The sequence below is a fragment of the Mustela nigripes genome, chromosome 1 (genome assembly GCF_022355385.1).
Source record: "Mustela nigripes isolate SB6536 chromosome 1, MUSNIG.SB6536, whole genome shotgun sequence".
In the NCBI taxonomy this organism is placed as follows: domain Eukaryota; kingdom Metazoa; phylum Chordata; class Mammalia; order Carnivora; family Mustelidae; genus Mustela; species Mustela nigripes.
In genome coordinates this window covers 172847333-172870212 of record NC_081557.1, presented here as the reverse complement: position 1 = coordinate 172870212, position 22880 = coordinate 172847333, and the positions used below count along the sequence as shown (strand labels likewise).

General features: G+C 36.5%; 2 pseudogenes; both read left to right on the top strand.

Annotated features, from left to right (window-relative positions):
- LOC132027601 (tigger transposable element-derived protein 1-like) overlaps positions 1–19226 on the top strand; it is an 86926-nt pseudogene extending 67700 nt beyond the window's left edge.
- A 484-nt stretch (positions 19227–19710) lies between these two features.
- Positions 19711–22670, top strand: LOC132027495 (glyceraldehyde-3-phosphate dehydrogenase-like; annotated as a pseudogene).
- Positions 22671–22880: the final 210 nt, after the last annotated feature.

Sequence of the window (22880 nt, the reverse complement as noted above, 5' to 3'; positions counted from 1 at the left end):
GAGTTTCTATAGAAAATGCATTCAGTCTCCTTTCTAAAGGGTATAAAAATGCTGTAAGCCAGCAGACTGGGGTATCACCATCATATGAGTACACTTAAATTCTCCCTTCAGCTGGCCCACAGCAGTGTCTGTCATTCCTGAGTGAGAACAGGTCTGGTTTGATATCTCTGTATAGCAAACCTCCAGTCTTCTGCTCAGGAAGAAGGATGTACGATGGATGAAGATAAGGATCCACAGTTGTAAACTTCCTTGCACAGAGGTTCAACCAGTCCCTCAGTTTTTAACTCCACCTCCTCACCCTTGCTCCCAGAATCCTCTGGTATCTAAAATTTTGAACTTTTGTACAATTTTGTGCTACAAATTGCTTTCCTATTGGCTTCCTTTTATGATGGCTTGAAATTTACCTTTCTTTGACCTTGTAAGCTAGTCACCACATGTCCATCTATGTAATTTCTTATTTCTTATTGTCTCCTTTCATGTTCTCTTTTTCATTATGGGCTTGTAACTTTTAGTCCTTTCTTGTCATGGGATTGTAGGTAATAGCATAGATAAACACGTGTTCAAATATTCTTATTTATCAGGTAACATTCAACTTAACTTATAGAAGCAAATGTATTTATTTGAATTTTCTTGGTTTATTTCATGTTTAGTTAAATAATGGTATTGGAATAACAATGTAAAGTTATTTGGTGAACAGGGGTGCCTGGATGGCTCAGTGGGTTAAGCATCTGTCTTCAGCTCAGGTCATGGTCTCAAGGTCCTGGGATGGAGCCCCACATCAGGCTCTCTGATCAGCAGGGAGCCTACTTCCTCTCTGTCTGCCTCTCTCCCTACTTGTGACCTCTCTCTTTGTGTCATATAAATAAATAAAATCTTTAAAAAAAAAAAGATATTTGGTGAACAAAAGCACATTTGGGGATTTATAGTTCACACCATAGGGGTACAGCCATTGTTCTTTATAAAAGGGAGGGAGAGTCCTGGTTAATCCAGAAAAGAGTCTAAGAGGTTAGTTCCCAAATAGGTAGTTTAAACAGATTTTACATATACTTAAAAAGCTCCAGAGAGGCACCTGGATGGCTCAGACATTTAAGCCTCTGACTTTGACTCAGGGCATGATCTTGGGGGGCGGGGGGTTGTCTTGTGTCAGATTCCCTGCTCAGCAGAGACTCTGTCTCCCTCTCTCTCTGCCCCTCCTCCCTGGCTTGTGTTCTCTCTCTCTAATAAATAAAAATAAAGTCTTTGAAAAAAAAAGAAAAAAGCTCCAGTGACACCATATTTGAAGAGATGTTTGTAAGACCCCAAGGACAAAAAGAAGTTTTGACTCCATTTTGTAAGATAATACTAAAAGACATTGGATACTTATTTGCAGTCCCAACTATTGTAATAATTCAATGCTCCTGAGTAGGAAGGCGAAGCACTTCTAACCAGTATACAATTACTAGATAACAATGTATATCAGGGACTATTGAAATTTACTAATGATCAACAACCAAACCTTTAGTTTCCTTCTTCCATGATCGTTTAAGAAATAATCTCAGTACATGTGACCTAGTTCACAGGATGTCAAGTCATAGCCATAAGTGCTTACTGAGACAATTTCAAATCCTGAAGCCAGTTTAGGACCAGACCAAATTCATCATTTTGCTCCCTCTCTATTGTACAGAAAGATAGTCTTTTCCTTTGTATTCTCTACTTGCTCCACTTGCTATTTTCACCTAAACTTTCCCTTTTCTCTGTCTTATAACTAACATATTGTTCTCCTTTCCTTCATACTGCAATGCATCGTCAAAAATATGGTAGTAGACCCCACTAAAAAATAAGATGAGGAGAAAAGGGAACCTTCCTACACTGTTGGAGGAAAAGCAAGCTGGTGCAGCCACTCTGGAAAACAGCATGGAGGTTCCTCAAAAAGTTGAAAATAGAGCTACACTATGACCCAGCAATTGCACTACTGGGTATTTAACCTAAAGATACAAATGTAGTTATCCAAAGGACACATGCACCCAAATGTTTATAGCAGCAATGTCTAAAATAGCCAAACTATGGAAAGAACCTAGATGGCCATCAACAAATGAATGGATAAAGATGATGTGATATATATACACACACACACACACAAACGCAGACACACACACACACACACACACACACACACACACACACAACAGAATACTATGCAGCCATCAAAAGAAATGAAATCTTGCCATTTGCAATGACGTGGATGGAACTAGAGGGTATTATGCTGAGTGAAATAAGTAAATCAGAGAAAGACAATTATCATATGTTCTCTTTGATATGAGGAATTTGAGAGGCAATGTGGGGGGTAGCGGCGGGTAGGGAAGGAAAAAATGAAACAAGATGGGATTGAGAGGGAGACAAACCATAAGAGACTCTCAATCTCACAAAACAAACTGAGGATTGCTGGGGGGTGGGGGGATAGAAAGAAGGTGGTGGGGTTATGGACACTGGGGAGGGTATGTGCTATGGTGAGTGCTGTAGGTGTGTAAGCCTGATGATTCACAGACCTGTACTCCTGGGGCAAATAATACATTATATATTAATAAAAACAATTAAAAAACAAACAAACAATCAAAAAACAAAAAGAAAAATTATATATTCCACAGGGAAAAAAGGATGGTATCTATATAGAACATAAATCCTGATTCAGATGATTTATATCTCACCATATTTCATAAAAGAATTCTTTAATTCCATAAAGATTGTTCAAGAGGAACAGACTACATTATATTTTTATTTCTATATATAAAGAGATTTATTACAAATCATATGATTGTGTTATTATGGAGGCTGAGAAGTCCCATGATGTATTGTCTACAAGAAGGAAAGGTGGTGGTGTAGTCCTGAGAAGAGTAGGGTCAATGGTATGAGTCTCAGCCTGAAAAGTCAGGGAAAGACTGATGTCTCCACTCAACAGTCAGGCACAGAAAGCAAATCTCCCCTTTATCTGCCTTTTTATTCTATTCAGACTATCAACGGATCAGATGATGTTCACCCGCATTAGGAAGAGAAATTTGCTTTTCTCACTACCAGTTCAAATCCAAATCTCATCTAGAAACAGCCTGAAAAATACACCAAGATACCAAGTTTAATCTGGGCATTCCAGGTCTCAGGCAAGTTGACACATGAAATTTAGCATCACAGATATGGGACTGAATGGCTGTGTGTGGATATACATAGACATTTGTGTGTCCATACACATATACACTCACAAACATGCACACACAAACATAAATAATATGGTTTTCCCAACATATAATGGATGAATGGAATGGGTAGAACACTAAAAGATCTTGGTCAGGCTTTTTTTTTTTTGAAAATTAGTTTTAATATAAGAACACGTGAATTATAAAACAAAACAAATCTTTCAAAAATGCAAAGTTAAGGTATGCAATTTTCTTCTAAATACTATTAAGAGAAATTGCATTACATTATTCTTTCACATAGGATATGTAACCTCTTGTAGTATTGTAGGCGTTTAGTGAGATCAGAACATTTCATTTGTAAGCTGAAACAAATATCAGATAATGTATCTTAAAATCTTTTAAAAGATTACAACTAAAAGAACATAATTTCTTCTTAAAGAACTATATGGGAATATTAGAAAATACATTTTTTATAAATCTGATTATTAGTAAAGATCCTATTAAGTTTATTAAGTTGTTGGAACTCATTCTGTGGGTTCCAATAGATAACAAATGGAAGTTTCCTGAAATTACGTATTTTAAAAGCTGATGGTAGTTTTTAGTGCCAGAAATATGTTGGAAGAAAATGTTATGTCCTGTCTAGAAATATTACAAAATATGGCAGTATCATTTGTTATTCCTGAGCAGATAAGTTTCAGATGTATTAATAAGTGGACATTTTCTAGGGCCATGATTTGAATAACATATAACATGGTAGACTTGGTAAGTTTTTTTAACACTGTGAGAATACCTTATCGTCAAAGAAATAACAAAGCATTACATGGTTATTATGTTAAGTAGTTAAACACAAAAGCTAAATGTGAAGTTATAAGATAATCAAAATAGAAGTATAAAGTTAAATATATGTATTTACAAATATATATCTATACATATCCATATGTGTTTCTATATATGTCTGTCTATATGTATCTGTGTGCATCATTGCATAGTGGTACTCAGTATACCATTGGTACTTAGGTCACAATCCTATATAATGCCTAAATACTTCTAATACTTTCTTTTATTGTTCTGTCAATTGAATTGAGTTAGATTTACCAATACAGAAGCAAGTTTTAAATGTTTTAACTTAAAAATTATTTGGGAAAAATTTTCAAAGAAGTATAGGTTAAATAAAAGGCTTTATTTAGAACTCTTTTTCTTAATATTTTGGAACCATAGTTTCTATTTTGAATTTTTAAAAATGGTCTCTATTACATATATCAATGAATGACAGTAAATTATTTACATAAATTATTGATGATTTTTACTGTCTATCCCATAAGTCAAGACATTCTCTTGCTTCATTTAACACTATGCTTTTGGTCTTTCTGAAGATATAAAGACACTGAATTTTAATTCCAGATATATACTATGCAAACTTTACTCTATTTCTTCATTGTTTCAAAAAGTTATGGACTACGTAATTTCCCAGCCTCTGACAACTCTTCAGTGCTATTATTCTATGGATAACATGTAGTGTCTTAGTAGGAATGACCACCAGGGGCTTTTGCAAAGAACCTCCTTTGTAAGGGATGAATCCAGTCTTCCAAGATAAGGACAATATTGAGAGATATCAGTGAATTTGTGATTTGTAGTTTATATTGTTGCAGACTGAACAATCCACCTACACCACACACACGTGCGCGTGCACACACACACACGTCATATCCTAATCCCGGGAACCTTTGAATATCAATTTACAGTGCAGAAAAGGGACTTTGTAGATATAATGAAGTTAAAGATTTTGACAGAGTAGATCATGCTGAGTATCTGGCCGGGTCGGATGTAATCACAAAGGTCCTTATAATGGGGATGCCGGAAGAGTCCAAATTAGAGGACGTGTGATGACAAGCAAGAGATTGGAGTGATGTGCCTGCTGTGCCTGAGAAGGAGTTTGAGCCCTGTCTACAAGCCAGAAGAGGCAATGCAACAGGTCCTCACCCAGAGCCTCCAGCCCTGCAAATACCTTGACTTTAGCACCTAAGACTCAATTTGGACTTTTGACCTCCAGAACCGTAAGAAAATAAATCTGTGTTGCATTAAGCCTCAGAGTTTGTGGTAATTTATTGTAACAGTAACAGGAAGCTAGCATACATGCCAAATGAAAGAAGACATAAAGATACTTGCATTGCATCAAAGTCTAAATCTTATAAAACTTCTTAAATAGAAATACTTTATAAAAATAAAGAAATTGCACTAAAAATTACTATTTAACTTTTTTACCTTTTAGTTAAATAATAGAAATTAAAAATGAAAGTAACTAAAGTTTAACCTCTAATTCAATTTTAACCATGATCTTGTATAATCTGTTTAGCTGAATTTCTTATTTTCATCTCTTTATTCCCATGTCAATATTAACAAGTCAAATATTGGAAAACTCCAGATAAAGGGCACTGTTGTCACATTGCCAAGAGATTATGACTGAAAGAGTTATATATAAAATCAACAAGCCCACAAAATATTTCACCAACCTAACCACAATCACCAAGTCACCTTCCAACCCCCACATCCCTTCTGCCATTCTCCATCTCTATAGGAAAGGAAAACATGTCCACAGCCACACACACTCCTAATTTAACTATACATAATCATTCCCATAAAATCCCCCAAAAAGTAGCAGGAAAGAGCACTACTTACTAAATTCCAACTGGCCCACCTGATTGTGTTTTCTTTTAACCAAAAGGGCAATTTGAAAAATCCTTATGTACTTAAATTTACTTGGCCAAAGAATAAGCTGATCTAAAGATATAATATTTGTGTAAATACCTTTACTAAAGCAACTGTTTTAGAACTAGGCAAATAGATTCACATGAATTCACCCAAAATAACATCGCATTTGTTGTCTATTGTAACAAATTACTAAAATTTTATTTTGTAATAAATATTTTGTAAAACAAATTACAGAATTTATTTATTTACTTTTTTATTTATTTAATTTATTTATTTTTATAGAAGCTTTAGGGAAAAACTGATTTCTTGGTTTTTCTTTCTGATTTCCAGAGGCCTCCTGCATTCATTGGCTCAAAGCTTCTTTCTTTCATCTCCAAAGACAGCAAAGACACATCTCCCTGGCCCTATCTTGCATTGTCACACCTCTCTATACCCACAGCTTCTCCATTTTTAAAGGATTTGTGTGATCAGATTGGCCTACGAGATATCCAGGAACATTTTCCTATCTCAAAGTCTGTATCTTTTATCATGTCTGCAAGTCTTCTTTGCTATATGAGGTAACCTATTCACAAGTTCAAGGAATTAGGGTATGTACATGCTTAGGAGTCACTATTTTGCTTACCATACTCAAATGCACACAGATACACACACATATTCAAATTGAACTCCATGGGAGATTGCTGTACATAGGAACATAATGACCAAAAAAAACAACCCATTTAACAGAATTACTGAAAAAGGAAGATATGCCAGCTAATTTGTGTTTTTTAGTTTGCTATTTAGATAATTATCTTCCTTTTATGGTTTTGTCGGGGGGCAAGGGGGTAGAAAAATGGAGACTTTGGGAAAAGGAATGTTAATCGAAACAAAGACAATCATTATGGATTCTGACATTTCCTGTCGTGGAGACGACAGAAACAGGGTAAAATGTCCTGGACATGTTACCACAAACAAACTCATGTACCCAGAGCTTTATTATTCATTCATTCATTCATTCATTCATCAATTAATAAAGAATATTATGTCCCTGCCAAGCTCCAGCCTTCCAATAGGAGATATTGGAATAGATGAGTCCGACAAATAACATCCCTGCCCTCATGTTTCTCACAGTCTAGCAGGAAAGGCTGATGTTAAAGAAATTATTTCCACAGGATGATGTAATAGGCTGGATTCAATTTTGGTGAAATCTCTAGGTTGGTATTTAAAACCATGAAAGTAAAAAATAAGTATGCTCCTGATTGATCTCTTTGTTTCCAATGCTTACCTACTCTAATTTCAAACACATTATGGTGGTTTGAAAAATACTAACTGCGGATGGTGGTGAGATTTAATTTTTTGAAAGCAGATTTATACTAGATTCGATATTAGAAGCATAACTAAAACAGTAACTTTAGCTAAAAAGCATCCAATGATGTTAAATGTAAGCCAACACGAAATTACTTTTAAAGTATAGCATTTGTTATCATCACATAGTATTTTTGCCAAGACTAATACTGGGCCTTGAGGTATGGAAACTGCTCCCAGTTCTGTGGTACACCATAGTTTTGGTTCTGTCCATCATGTGGCATACCACCAATTAAAGTGACTGGACATACTGTTGCCAACACAGCTAATCATGTCTTTACATTAAATCATAACCCTCTACTTTGCAGTGGCAGGAGAAAAGTAAGGAGCAAAAGAAAATGTTGGGAAAGTTCCTTTTTGTACACATAGACATTTTTATAAACCAAAACTGTCTTTATAAGTTTCACTCCTAAGTCTTCTAATCTTCTTACCAAAGATGTATAATGGCAATAATTTTATTTATATTTCTTAATCTCTTTCTCTGTCCCTTTCTCTCTCTCTCTCTCTCTAAATATATATATATGTATCTATACATGTACATATATATATATATAAAAAATCAATATTTCAAAGTCATCAAAATCATACTACACAGTAGTTTGCAGTTTTTGTTTAAAAACATTTTAAGGCTTTTCTAATATGAAATATACTTTGGAAACATAATCAAGTGACTAAAATATTCTACCATCCAGATTTCACTATAAATCATTTCATCTTTCTCTTATTTATAAAAGTTAGCTTACTACTTTTTGTTGTGATAAATGAGGTTCTGATACACCTTCCTTCATACAAGTCTTTGTGTGTGTCTGTTCTTTTGTCTTTATGATAAATTTCTACAAATGTTATTATAGGTCCAAGAGTATGAACATTTTATTGCTTTTTAGATAAAAATCATCCCAAATGTTTGTCAATGTATTATTCCTACCAGACTATATTTCTCCTCACCCTTTTCAACACCAGATTTTTACCAGTTGATTTTTTTTTCAAGTGTGTATTTTTCATTGTTGCTGTTTAATGGGAGGTGTGAATGCTGACTCTAAAGTAGCCCTCAATGTTCCCAGCCCTTGGGTATTCACACCTTTGTGTGATTCTCTCCCCTTGAGTTGGGCTGGATTCCTGATTTAGTTCTATTCAAAAGAATCTTGAAGAAGCAATGGGATATCACTTCCAAATTAGGTTATAAAAGGAAGATAGCATTGTTTTGGGCTCTCTCATACTCCCTTCTCCTCCCCATTCTGACCCCCCTTCCTCTCCTTCTCTCAGATTCCTTGTTCTGCTAAAAGCTTCCAGTTGTGAGTAGTCCTAAGAAAAGACGTATAAGGCAAAGGAACTAATATCTCTGGCCAATAGCCAGCGAGAATGAGAGGTCTGCCAACAGCGGTGTGAGTGATATCAAGATCAGATATTCTCCTAAATGAATCATGAGATGACTCCTGTTCCTCTGACCGACACCTCCATTGCAACCTTGTAAGAGATTCTGAGCTAGAGGAACTGCTACATCTGGATTCTTCACCCACAGAAAACGTAAAGTAATAGATGTTTTGGGGGTGCCTGAATGGATCAGTCAGTTAAACGTCTGCCTTTGGCTGGGGTCATGATCCCAAGGTCCTGGTAGAGTCCTGCATGGGGATCCTTGCTCAGTGGGGAGCCTGCTTCTCCCACTACCTGCCTTCTTCTCTGACAAATAAATAAATAAAATCTTAAAAAATAAAATAAATGTTTGTTTTTCCAGTCACTAAATTTGTGGGTAATTTATTGCACTGGAATAGATAAATAACACAGAAGAGAAGTGGTACTTTGTAGCTATTTTAATTTTAATATCAGTGAGAGAGGGCTTTCTCTTTTTCATAAATTAGTGTTGGCTATGTTTTTGTGATCTATCTCTTCATATTTTTTGCATGTTTTGGGTGTTTTAACATAAATAAGGTTTAAAACTATGGCCAAAACTATCTTTTTGTTTGTTTGTTTTTTGTTTTGTTTATTTATTTATTTATTTTATTTTCAGTGTGACAATATTCATTGTTTTTGTTTGTTTGCTTTTAATTTATTTTTTATTTATTTTCAGCATAACAGTATTCATTATTTTTGCACCACACCCAGTGCTCCATGCAATCTGTGCCCTCTATAATACCCCCACCTGGTACCCCAACCTCCCACCCCCCGCCCCTTCAAAACCCTCAGATTGTTTTTCAGAGTCCATACTCTGAAAAACCAGTGTTTGGCACGTAAGAGGCCCTTGGTAAAACATCAGTTGTGTAAATTTAATATCCAGTCTCTTACTGAATGTCCGTACTACTTCTAATGGCTTATCAACTGATCTTCTTGGATTTTTCTAGAAATACAAACATACACTCTGTTAATAATGATGGATTTTTATTCTTCCTGATAGTCACAGGTTTTATATCTGTGCTTGTGTTATTTTCTTGTCAAGAAACTTCAGAAGTTAAATGATTAAGAGTAATAATGACTACTTTCATCCTTTGTTTCTTTTTTTTTTTTTTTTTTAAATTTTTTATTTTTTATAAACATATATTTTTATCCCCAGGGGTATAGGTCTGTGAATCACCAGGTTTACACACTTCACAGCACTCACCAAATCACATACCCTCCCCAATGTCCATAATCCCACCCCCTTCTCCCAAACCCCCTCCCCCCAGCAACCCTCAGTTTGTTTTGTGAGATTAAGAGTCACTTATGGTTTGTCTCCCTCCCAATCCCATCTTGTTTCATTTATTCTTCTACCCACTTAAGCCTCCATGTTGCATCACCACTTCCTCATATCAGGGAGATCATATGATAGTTGTCTTTCTCTGCTTGACTTATTTCGCTAAGCATGATACGCTCTAGTTCCATCCATGTTGTCGCAAATGGCAAGATTTCATTTCTTTTGATGGCTGCATAGTATTCCATTGTGTATATATACCACATCTTCTTGATCCATTCATCTGTTGATGGACATCTAGGTTCTTTCCATAGTTTGGCTATTGTGGACATTGCTGCTATAAACATTCGGGTGCATGTGTCCCTTTGGATCACTACATTTGTATCTTTAGGGTAAATACCCAATAGTGCAATTGCTGGGTCATAGGGCAGTTCTATTTTCAACATTTTGAGGAACCTCCATGCTGTTTTCCAGAGTGGCTGCACCAGCTTGCATTCCCACCAACAGTGTAGGAGGGTTCCCCTTTCTCCGCATCCTCGCCAGCATCTGTCATTTTCTGACTTGCTGATTTTATTCATTCTGACTGGTGTGAGGTGATATCTCATTGTGGTTTTGATTTGTATTTCCCTGATGCCGAGTGATATGGAGCACTTTTTCATGTGTCTGTTGGCCATCTGGATGTCTTCTTTGCAGAAATGTCTGTTCATGTCTTCTGCCCATTTCTTGATTGGATTATTTGTTCTTTGGGTGTTGAGTTTGCTAAGTTCTTTATAGATTCTGGACACTAGTCCTTTATCTGATATGTCGTTTGCAAATATCTTCTCCCATTCTGTCAGTTGTCTTTTGATTTTGTTAACTGTTTCCTTTGCTGTGCAAAAGCTTTTGATCTTGTGTTTCTTAGTTTAAAGGACTGAGCAAAGTAGATCAACTTCAAGTGAAATGAGTTACTTAATCATATCTGAGATACAAACAATTGTAAGATGCACTTTAGAATTGGCAAAATACAATTGATGATATTTTTATATTCATTCTGTTGATTTGCTCTCTATTTCTAATGTATTAATAATTTTTATTTGCTCACATATTGAATCAGTTGAGGTGATTATGTGGTATCTTCCCTTTGTCTTTGGGTAAGGTCCTGCTAGGTTACATGACTTCTACTAAAGCCAAATTTCCTGTGTTTAAGTTCAACCCTAGGTGTTGTTTTATCTAAATGCCTGTACTTATGAGGTTCAATGACAATCTTCTCTCTTTCTACAAGTGAGGGAGGATTTAACTCTTTCACAAGAACAAATAATCTATTGCTAAATGAATTATTAAAAAACACTAGATTTCATTTTAATTTACTCCCATGGACTGAAAACTCTTTCACCCCATCCCAAGGGACAGGGAAATGGACTATGATGCCAATACAAGCGTCAGGACTGTTTCTGCCCTAAGTACATTTGATTGGTTGCATTTGCCACTCTTTTTGATATTGTGTATTTCTTTTTCATCTTTCTTTCTTTGCTCACAAGTCTGTAACAGAGACTTTGTTTTTTGTCCAGTGCTATAATGACCAGTGTTTGGCACGTAAGAGGCCCTTGGTAAAACATCAGTTGCGTAAATTTAATATTTTGTGAAATAATTTCAAAAACTATTACATAATTTGTAAAAATATGCAACAAGTGCTTTAATGTGGTGGTAAATGCACGACATATATATTTATTGCCTTTGAAAAAAATCTTGAAAAGCAAATTTTACACATATGAAAGTCATTAATATAGCTAGAAAACATGTCTGGTACATTTATAGTACATTATGTTATATATTTATCAAAAGATAACATGTATCCAATGAAGAAAACTTGGATTTTTTTCTTTTTTTTTTAAGATTTTTATTTATTTATTTGACAGAGAGAGATCACAAGCAGGCAGAGAGGCAGGCAGAGAGAGGAGGAAGCAGGCTCCCCGCTGAGCAGAGAGCCCGATGCGGGACTCGATCCCAGGACCCTGGTATCATGACCTGAGCCAAAGACAGAGGCTTTAACCCACTGAGCCACCCAGGCGTCCCGAAAACTTGGATTTTAATGAAGGTTAAAATATATTCATAGATCAGAGTGATATTTATTAAAATACCTTAATATTTTATTAAAATATTCAAACTAATCATTTAGAACTTTATTCTGGGTCAAGCTAAACATTATTTTTTAAATTCACATTATTTTTTTTTAAGATGTTATTTATTTATTTCATAAAGAGAGCGAGCAGGAGCAGGGAGGAAGGCTGGAGAGAGAGGGAAAGGCAGACTCTCTGCTGAGCAGGGAGCCCAATGTGAGGCTCCAGATGAGGACCCTGAGATTATGACTTGAGCCAAAGGCAGATGTTTAACGGATTGAGCCACCCAGGCACCCCCAAAATTCACATTATTACCTTTTACATTGCATTAGTTATTTTCTTAACTATTTCGCAACAGTAAATGTGGCACAACACAGTTTCATTGGGGCGAGGAATAAACAACTATTATAAATCATTAAATGTTCAAACACTATTTAAAATTCATTTGTCATAAAACAGAATGCATTTCAATTTAGGCAATAAGATTTCATATAATAATATTTTTTATTCCATTTTCTGTATGAAAGCAAACCAATTTAGCCACTCATAAATTAAATATATTAAATTTCTGAGATTTATTGAGAAAAACAGATGAAACTCCAAATACTTTTTTTCCTTTCAATTAAAAAATGGCTGAATTTTGCATCATGCCTTTGAAAGGCTTTTGGATCTCATTGCTAATACTTACAAAAAAACAAAAATATTAACTCCCTAGAAATATTTAGAAAGGCTTAACTTTATTTTCAAAATACTTCATAGATAACTGGTTCTACAAACACTGTGAATTACCTTCAAAGAGTCATACTCCCAATAGACTTTTTAAGTTGAAACAGGACAAAAATAAGGTCAATTACAAATATGCCCTCTAATTGTAGAAGGTAGTAAAAGACTGCATACTTTATAGCGACGTCTTAGGAGCTTTCCAGTCCATGCTTATGACAACCAAGAAGAGATGCCACAGAGGTCACAGGAAATACTTGTTCCACGCTGATCACTGGAAGGCATGTTAATGTGAAGCCCAGATACTGTGCAGGGAGGATTCGCCAACGTGCAGTTTGAGCCCAGGAGCGCCTGTCCGTTGGGGCAGGCTGCAGTCGTGCACAAGTGCTCCCAGCTGCAGTGACATGGTGCTAAGCATGTTTTCAGACTAGTCCCAGTCGAGCGGCATCTTATCCAACCAGAAACAATCCCACAATCCAGCTCTTTTTAAGTGATCATCCTTGTATCATAACAGATTAAGGTTGCAGCTACTTTGGATTATGTTTAATCTAACCTTTATCCATTCACATCTTCACCTGAAACTTACAAGGACCAAGAGTCAATTGCCGGGGCATAATTCACAATGACACTGATCTTGCCTTCCTCACTCTAATTATCTGGATTAAGAATAACACTTTTGAGTAATTATTTTCACATTGGATAAACATTAAGCTTTCCCGGATTTATCTGAGCTTTTTCCTAACATGAAATAGATCCAACCAGGCTTATAAGAACATAACTGACAGCAGTGACAGCTTAATCAAGGCAGCCCTAAACAACTAAAACAATAAGGAAATGTTTATTTCCCATGTTTAGAATATTGAGGAATCAGAAACTTGACAACTTTAGTCGCAAAAAAATCCTAGATATTCAAGTGCAGCACTCTAACTTTTTTCTTTCCTTGTAATAATTCAGTAATCCTCAGTAAAGTTCAAACTCTGAAACACTGAGAGCTATGATAATGATATAAAATTGGCTATGCTGCTATCCATCATAAAAACTAAATATCTTCATTTTCATAGCCAACCCAATGTCCTAAAAAGAAAGAAAATGTTACATCACGATCAATGTCCTGATTATAATTAAAATGAATCATGTACTTGCTGTATCACTTCTGATGGCTATTTTTGATCATTTTGAATTGTCCATCCAAGATTGCACACGATCCCTAAAATTGCTATCAGAAACAGGCTGGAAAAATCTTCCAAGCTTGTCTTTGAAACTATCTAAGATCATATACAATTACACACTAAAATCACATCACAAAACCCAATTATACTTCGGCTTTGCAGATCCACAGATAACCTCTTAAAGAGCAAACTCCCTCACTGTGTCGACCTCTGACCTCAAGCTCTTTTTCCAATCTTCATCGGGCTGACTCTGTTTCATAGCCAGGCTGAGAAGCCCAAACTGCTTGTGGTCAAAAAAGCCTGCAGGACTTCTGAAGGGTGCCAAGTGTTCCGTTTATCACTAGTTTAAGATGAAAGTTAATATTGCTGAATATTTTATTCTTGCTTTTTAAGATGTGTTTTATACTCTTCTGCCACTCATGTATAACCAAACATTTTAAATGGAGAAATTTTTAAGTATACTTGCCTTCATTGTAATGGTTTGATGATCACAACATTAATCAGCTTCAGAAAAAAGAAAAAGAAAGAGAAAGAAAGTAAGTTGCTGACTATTTTAATGGAACACTGAAGAAAAACAAAAAGACATTCCAAACAAACAAATTCCAAACAAGGTTTTGCAATGAGAAGAAGAAAAGAAGTGAGGTGGCTTTTATAGCAGCATCTCTCCAAAGTTCACGATTACATGTTTGTCGATCCAAGTTTGGAGCATCATAATCATTGAGTACATGATTTTCCACAGAACAAAGGACTCTAATTTCATACCAACTCACCGAAAAGGAAAACATGGACCAGATGTTTATGGCATTTTCTGTGAGTGAATAAATAACATTTAAAATAATATATAAAAAGAGGTGAATAATTCATCTAATTCTAAATGTGAAGGAACTCAAAATTGTTGGTGGTTCTTTCTCAGATTTGTGCTTGTGATGGCTTTAGTTATCTGTTCAGTGTGTCTGTAAACGTGCTTACCTACATAGTGACAATTATATGTCATCACGTGGCAAAACTGCAATGGCATTTGGAAATCATCTGCTCTAACTTCCCAAGCCTTATCCTCTGTAAAGTGTGTTGATGACTGGAAAGTGCACATTAAAATGACCATCTATATAATCCCGAGTAATAATACCACATATGTATGAGTAGCTAAGTCAGAGATCCACCTTTGCAATTGCCTTCCTCTCAAGTGAAGTATTTTGGTTTGTAAGATTGCATTAAGATGAGAACAAAATAAAATTGTCTTAACACATAACTCAGGGCATCTTAAAAACAGGCTATTTTATAATTAATTGTTTAAAGACATTGCCCTAACACATAGGATATCCCTCTGCTCATTGCCGCAAAGAATCTAGAATGAGTCAGGAAAATAATAAGGCCTCAGAAATGCAGTGTGGACAAGAGTGACTGAGAATTTTGCAAAATATTTAGGTAGAGGTACAATATGCTGGAGAACAAAAGATGACATAGAATTAACACCATAAAGATTTATGAACGTCTTTAGATGATTACAGACCTTATGAATGAGTACAAGCATTTTTTTATTTAATTTTTTATTTTTTATAAACATATATTTTTATCCCCAGGGGTATAAGCATTTGAGTCCATATTTAAATCACATAAGACAGGGGAAAAAAAACCCTGGAAATTAAAGTCCTATTTTCCCCTAGAATCTTCTCCATTTTTCAGAACTTTCCTTTACATTAGAATGCATGGAGGCCCAATCATCTATCATGTCAGATTAGCTGGTAAATTTTATGAAGCCTGAAGTGATAGTCTTCATGCTTAGTTAGCTCATGTATAGTGATTAATCAAATGAATGAAACTCTGAGGCACTCAAAATAATGAATTAAATTGAGCTATAAGACTCTAATTACTAATAATTTAAATATAATTTCTATAGTCTGAAATCATCATGGATCCTTCATATCCCTCCATCTTCTTTATGTAATAAAGAAAGAAAAGATCTCTAATGATTTTTGCATTTCTAAAGATCTGTGATGGATGAAAGAGAAGCAACTAGAAACATAAGTAAGATTACTGAAATCTGAAAAAGAACAAAATATATATTATTTTCCCTGAAAATGTTCTGACATTGAAAATGTAATATAAAAAAAATTAAGAAAAAAATAAATTAGGTGTTTGGTGGAAGAAGGTGTGAAATCTCTAACTGCTGACTGTGCTTTATAAACATTTACATTATCCTAGAGCTGTTCATACTTACGGACTTCCTGAACACTATATAATTTTACCCATTGTTGTAGAAGTTGCCTTCTTTATACAAGTGTTGTATAAGTGGTATAAGGCATGTGTTCTTGACAATCTGGACAATTCCTTCTTGACAGTGCTGAGAGGCTGAGTCTACATGACAACCCCAGATGGTTTTTAGGTGAAGGATAAAAAAAAAGTGATATAATTGATTTGGTGCTAGTTGAGATGCCCTAAATGTTCAGTTTCAACTTTTACCTAATCCATCTATTCCACCTTTTTTGTTTTCACTTTTTAAAAAATTTTTAAAAATTAAAAAAATAAAATAAAATAAACTCATAAGGGATTGGGGTATTTGTCTAGTATTCTAAAAATGTCTCAGAAGTTTTGCTAGGGAAAAAAAAAGGTCCTTCAGAATTTTCTCTACCATTAAATTGCTAAGACTGTTTAACATAGATGTTTACAGTTAGTCTCTAGAAACCTCTACTAATATATTCACCAGTTTTTTAGGTAACCACTCTAAGTAGCCTTCCTTGAGTTGCTCTGAGTAAACACCCAGGGCTGTTTCCAAAAATACAGAAAACCATTCCCAAAGAAACTTTTCAAATTGGTATTCAAAAGTTCATACATCCAGAGATAGGGGAATAGGAATAATGTCCACAAACAGTTCACCAATTTAAGGAGAGGAACTTGTTATGTTGAGACTTGTTATGTTTGAGTTTAGCTCAATTTCATTTGCATATAATACGACTTGGTTTGGTTGGATTGGCTTAGCTTGGTTTGGTTTTGTTGGTATCATTGGTTTTGGAGAGGTAAGCTGAGGGTGCTGCGAAGGGGGCCTTGACCTGAGTAGAACAGTCAATGTCTTGAGGATCTACCAGAATCGGGGAGAGGGGGCAGTAATATTCACACACTTATTCAAGACTCTTCAAAGTAAAAAAATGGAAGTCGTTAAAAAGGATGATGGATACATATAGGCTTTTCTTGTCTTATTGTACTTTGAAGATACTGTTTTGTTTTTGTTTTTGTTTTCGTTTTTCTTTACAAACTGAAGGTTTAAGTAACCCTGTGTTAAGCAAATCTATTGGCACCATTTTCCTGACAACATTTCTCACTTCATGTTTTGGTGTCGTATTTTGATAATTCCAGCAATATTTCAAACTTTTTCATTATTACTCTATTTGTTATGGTGATCTATGATCTGTAATTTTTAATATTACTATTATAATTGTTTGAGGGAACCACCTCCATATAAGATGGCAAGCTTAATAGATAAATGTGGCATGTATTGTGACTGCTCCACCAATCTGCTGTCCCCCTGTCTCTCTCCTACTCCTCAGGTCTCTCTATTCCCTGAGACACAGTAATATTGAAGTTAGGTCAGTTAGTAACTTTAAGTGTTCAAGTGAAAGGAAAAGTCACACATCTCTCACCTCAAATCAAAAGCTAGAAATGATGAAGTTCAATGAGGAAGGCATGTCAAAAGCTGAGCTAGGCAGAAAGCTAGGTCTTTCACAGCAAATCACTAGCCAAGCTGTGAATGCAAAGGCAAAGTTCTTGAAGGAAATTAAAGATACTACTCTAGTAAATACACATGATAAGAAAGCAAAAAAAACCTTATCATTGATGTAGACAAAGCTTCAGTAGTCTGGAGAGAAGATCATACCAGTTACAATATTTTCTTAAGCCAAAGCCTAATCCGGAGCAAGGCCCCAGCTCTCTTCAATTCTATGAAGGCTGAGAGAGGTGAGGAAACTATAGATGAAAGGTTTGAAGCTAGTAGAAGTTGGTTCATAAGTTTGAAGACAAGAAGTCATTTCTATAACATACAAGTGCAAGGTGAAGCAGCAAATGCTGGTGTAGAAGCTGCAGTAAGTTATCTGGAGGATCTGGCTAAGATCATTAATGGAGTTGGTTACACTGAACAACAGATTTTCAATATAGATAAAACAGCCTTCTCTCTTTTTGGAAAAAGATGCCATTTAAGACTTCCATAGCTAGAGAGGAGAAATCAATTCCTGGCTTCCAAAACTTCAGAGAACAGGCTGATTCTTTCATTAGAAGTTGATGCATCTAGGTGACTTTAAGTTGAAGCCATTGCTGATTTTCCACTCCAAAAATCCTAAGATCCTTAGGAATTATGCTAAATCTATTCTGCTGGTGCTCTATAAATGGGAAAATGAAGCCTGTATGACAGCACATCTGTTTACCAACATGGTTTACTGAATGTTTTAAGCTCATTGTTGAGAACCACTGCTCAGAAAGAAATGTTCCTCTCAAAATGTTATGCTCATTGATGATGATCCTGGTCAACCAAGAGCTCTGATGGAGATGGACCATGAGGTTAATGTTGTTTTCATGCCTGCTAATGCAACAACCATTCTGCAACTCACGGATCAAGACTTTTGAGTCTTATGATTTAAAAAATACATTTCATAAGGCTATAGCTGCCATAAATAGTGAATCCTCTGATGGATCTGGACAAATAAATTGAAAACTCTCTAGAAAGAATTTGCCATTCTGGATGCTAGTAAGAACATTTGTAATTCAGGGGGAAAGATGAAAATATCAACAGAAATAGGAGTTTGGAAGAAGTTGATTCCAACTCTCATGGATGACTGTGAGGAGTTTAAGAGGAGGAGGAAATGGATGAAGTAACTGCACATGCAATGTAAGAGAACTAGAACTAAATGTGAAGCTTGAAGGTGGGACTGAAATGAGACAGTCTCAGGATCAAGCTTGAATGGATGAGGAGTTGATTCTTATGGATGAACAAAGAAAGTGTTTTCTTGAGATGGAAACTACCCCTGGTGGAAATGCTATGAGATTTGTTGAAATGACAACAAAGGACTTAGAATATTATGTAAACTTAGTTGATAAAGCAGTGGCAAAGTTTGAAAGGATTGACTTCAATTATGAAAAAGGTTCTGCTGTGGGTAAAATGCTATCAAATACCTTCACATGCTACAGAGAAATCACTCATGAAAGGAAGAGTCCATCAATGTGGCAAACTTTATTGTCAGATTATTTTAAGAAATTGCCACAGCTGCCCTAACCCTCAGCAAACACCACCCTGTTCAATCATCAGCCATCAACATCTAGCCAAGACCCTCCACCAGAAAAAAGATTCGGATTCACTGAAAGCTCAGGTGATGGTTAGCACTTTTTATCAATAAAGTATTTTAATTAAGGGATGTAGATTGTTTTTTTGACATGATGATATTATACATTTAATAAACTATAGGACAGTGTAAATACATCTGAGGTGTGACATAGACAGTCAACACTGTAGTTCAGTATAGCAAGAGAAAATTAGAGAGGTCAGTATAAATTTCTTACTTAAATATGAAATGGATGGACTCTTATCTAATGATGCATTGTTTAAAAGTTAAACATTGAGGGGCACCTGGGTGGCTCAGTGGGTTAAAGCCTCTGCCTTTAGCTCAGGTCATGATCCCAGGGCCCTGGGATCGAGCCCCGCATCAGGGTGTCTGCTCAACAGGGAGCCTGCTTCCCCCTTTTTCTCTGCCTGCCTCTCTGCCTACTTGTGATTTCTCTCTCTGTCAAATAAATAAATAAAATCTTTTTAAAAATTTTTAAAAAGTTAAACATTGAGTATATTAGGTAGGTACTCTTTTTATGATATGAGGTATATAAAAATAGGTACCAAATTACAGTAGGGAGATAAAATGTGTAAACAAATATCCACAAGTCATATGATGTCATTAAAATTATCAGTAGGGGGCACCTGGGTGGCTCAGTTGGTTAGGCATCTACCTTCAGCGCAAGTCATGATGTAGGGTCCTGGGATCGAACACTGCATGGGGCTCCTTGCTCAGAAGGGAGCCTGCTTTTCTTTCTCCTTCTGCTTGCCACTCCCCCTGCTTGTGCTCTCTCTCTCTCTCTCTCTCTCTTAAATAAGTAAATAAAATCTTTTTTAAATGTATCAATAAATGATACAAACTAAGTATTAAGGAAGTCCAATGAGGAAGAATAATCACTCTCAGTTTATGAAAGAGACAAAAATTTTTGAACTGGATTTTTACTTCCTTGCATTCTCTTATTCCGTCACCATTCTACTGCATTCTGGCCCATTCCCCCACCAGACTAACATTCCAGCAAACATCTCATAATAGTACTAACTGCCAAATCAAACTGCTAATTCTTTGTTCAGTCTGCTATTACATTCTATAGCACTTGACTCCATTGATTAGCCCCTCCTCATAGGCTTTCTTCTTTCAATGTAGGTGATACCAAATAACCTATTTTGCTCCAGCTTCTCTGATAATAATCTTTCTTTGTTCCCTTTCCTTCCTCCTCTTCTATGCTTACCCCTTAACTGTAGAAATTTTGGGGGAACTCATCCTCATAATCTCCTCCCCTCAGTGTTGAATCATCTGCTGGACTCAACACTCGCAGATCTACCTATCTCTTCCTTATCTTCATCACTTTCAGACATCTTTGCTTCTTACGGTGTCCCCTCATCTTATAATTGTTACTTCTCTTCTTCCCACTTGAATTCTGTTAACTTTTGATCAAATGCCATCTTCTCTGTGAAGTCAGATCTGTTTCTGCTAGTCATAGTTGTTTTCATCTCCACATTTACTTAAAAATTCACTTGTATTTTCTACTACAGCACTGTTCTTTCAGATTAGGTATAATGGCTGTCTCCACTAAAAATGGTTCTTACATAAAATAAATTGCATTATTGTCAAAGCCCAGGATATATTTTTTTAAAGATTTTATTTATTTATTTGACAGAGAGATCACAAGTAGGCAGAGAGGCAGGCAAAGAGAGAGAGAGAGGAGGAAGCAGGCTCCCTGCTGAGCAGAGAGCCTGATGCAGGACTCGATCCCAGGACCCTGAGATCATGACCTGAGCCGAAGGCAGCGGCTTAATCCACTGAGCCACCCAGGTGCCCCAAACCCCAGGATATTTTTAAGGGATTCTGACATTGTATATAGAATATGCATTCATTATGCTTAATTCTAAACACATTCTCATATGAGATAAACATTCCTAAGCCTAACAGGAACACAGGAGACACTGAGTTTCTATGTTAATTTGACTGCTGGTCCTTGCCCCAAGTGGTTTCCATATATTTTAAAAAACATATATTGGCTCTCTGCTCCTTCCCATTTGACAGACAGCTGTATCTTCTGATACAATGCTAGCTGCATCCCAAGACATGACGTGAAGGTCAGAGTAAACATATTTGGCTGTATTGTTCTTCTGGTCACCAGGGTTATTTTCAACTCTGGCAAAATGGATACTGTCACCATCAGTGACCCTTTTATTAATGTCAGCTACACGGTCTACCTGTTCTAGTATGATTCCACCTATGGCAAATTCAACAGCACAGTCAAGGCTGAGAATAGGAAATTTGTCATCAATGGAAAGCCCATCTTTATCTTCCAGGAGTGAGATCCTGTCAACATCAAATGGGGTGATTCTGGTGCTGAATATGCTGTGGAGTCCACTGAGGTCTTTACCACCATAGAGAGGGCTAGGGCTCTCACTTGAAGGGTGGGGCCAAGAGGGACATCATCTCTGTTTCTTCTGCTGATGCTCCCATGTTTGTGATGAGCACAAACCACGAGAAGTATGACAACTCCCTGAAGATTATCAGCAATGTCCCTTGCACCACCAACTGCTTGGCCCCTCTGGCCAAGGTCACCCATGACAACTTTGGCATCCTGGAGAGACTCAGAATTACAGTCCATGCCATCACTGGCACCAGAAGATCCTGGATGGCCCCTCTGAGAAGCTGTGGTATGATGGTCAAAGGCTGCCCATCCCTGCTTCTACTGGCCCTGCCAAGGCTACAGACAAAGTCATCTCTGAGCTGAATGGGAAGGAACAATAGCATGGCCTTCCATGTCCCCACTCCCAAAGTGTCAGTTGTGGCTCTAATCTGCCACGTGTGATGTGGGACAGTGAGGTTCTTATCTCACAGATTTGAAGAATGAATCTCACAAAAGTGAGTGAGTAATGTGAAGTTTATTAAGTGAGGATACAGAAAAAGCTTTCAGGAGAGGGGTCCTGACAGCGTTGCCACTGAGGGCTTTCAGGTATGGTCTTTTCTAGAAAGATAACCAGGGAACTTAAATCCTTTTAACATATCTATTGATATCACCATATAGCAAGGACTAGTGATAACACCTTTCTTTAACTTACTTCCTTTTCAGGGTCCAGTAATTTTCTTGGTCACAAGTAGTTATTTAACAAGAACCCACTCCTTTGACATCTGGGAAGGGATGGTCGGGCTTTTCCCTTATCTCTGGTTTCCTGTCATCTTCCACATTTTTTTCGTTTTCTGAGCTTGATCCCATGGCCCATGATCTATCTCTCCTGACGTAGCCCTGCCTGTTCTTTACTCACCTGAAGAAAGCTGTAAAATACAATGACATCAAGAAGGTGGTGAAGCAGGCATCAAAAGGCTCCTTCCAGGGAATGTTGGGCCATACTGAGGATCGGGTTATCTACAACTTTAACAGTAATACCCACTTTTCCACAATTGATGTTGGGGTTTGCATTGCTCTCAATGACTACTTTGTCAAGCTCATTACCCAGCATGACAATGAGTTTGGCTACAGCAACTGAGTGGTGGACATTATAGCCCAGATGGCCTCCAAGGAGTAAGAGCCCCTTGAACCATAAGATTCAGAGAGAGCAAGAAGAGAGAGGCCATTAGCTGCTGAGGAGTCCCTGCCCCAGCTCATCCCCCAATACACTGAGAATCTCTTGGCCTCTACAAAGTTCCTATTTCAAGCCCTCTGAAGAAGAGAAGAAGATTGGCAAGACCTACCTTGT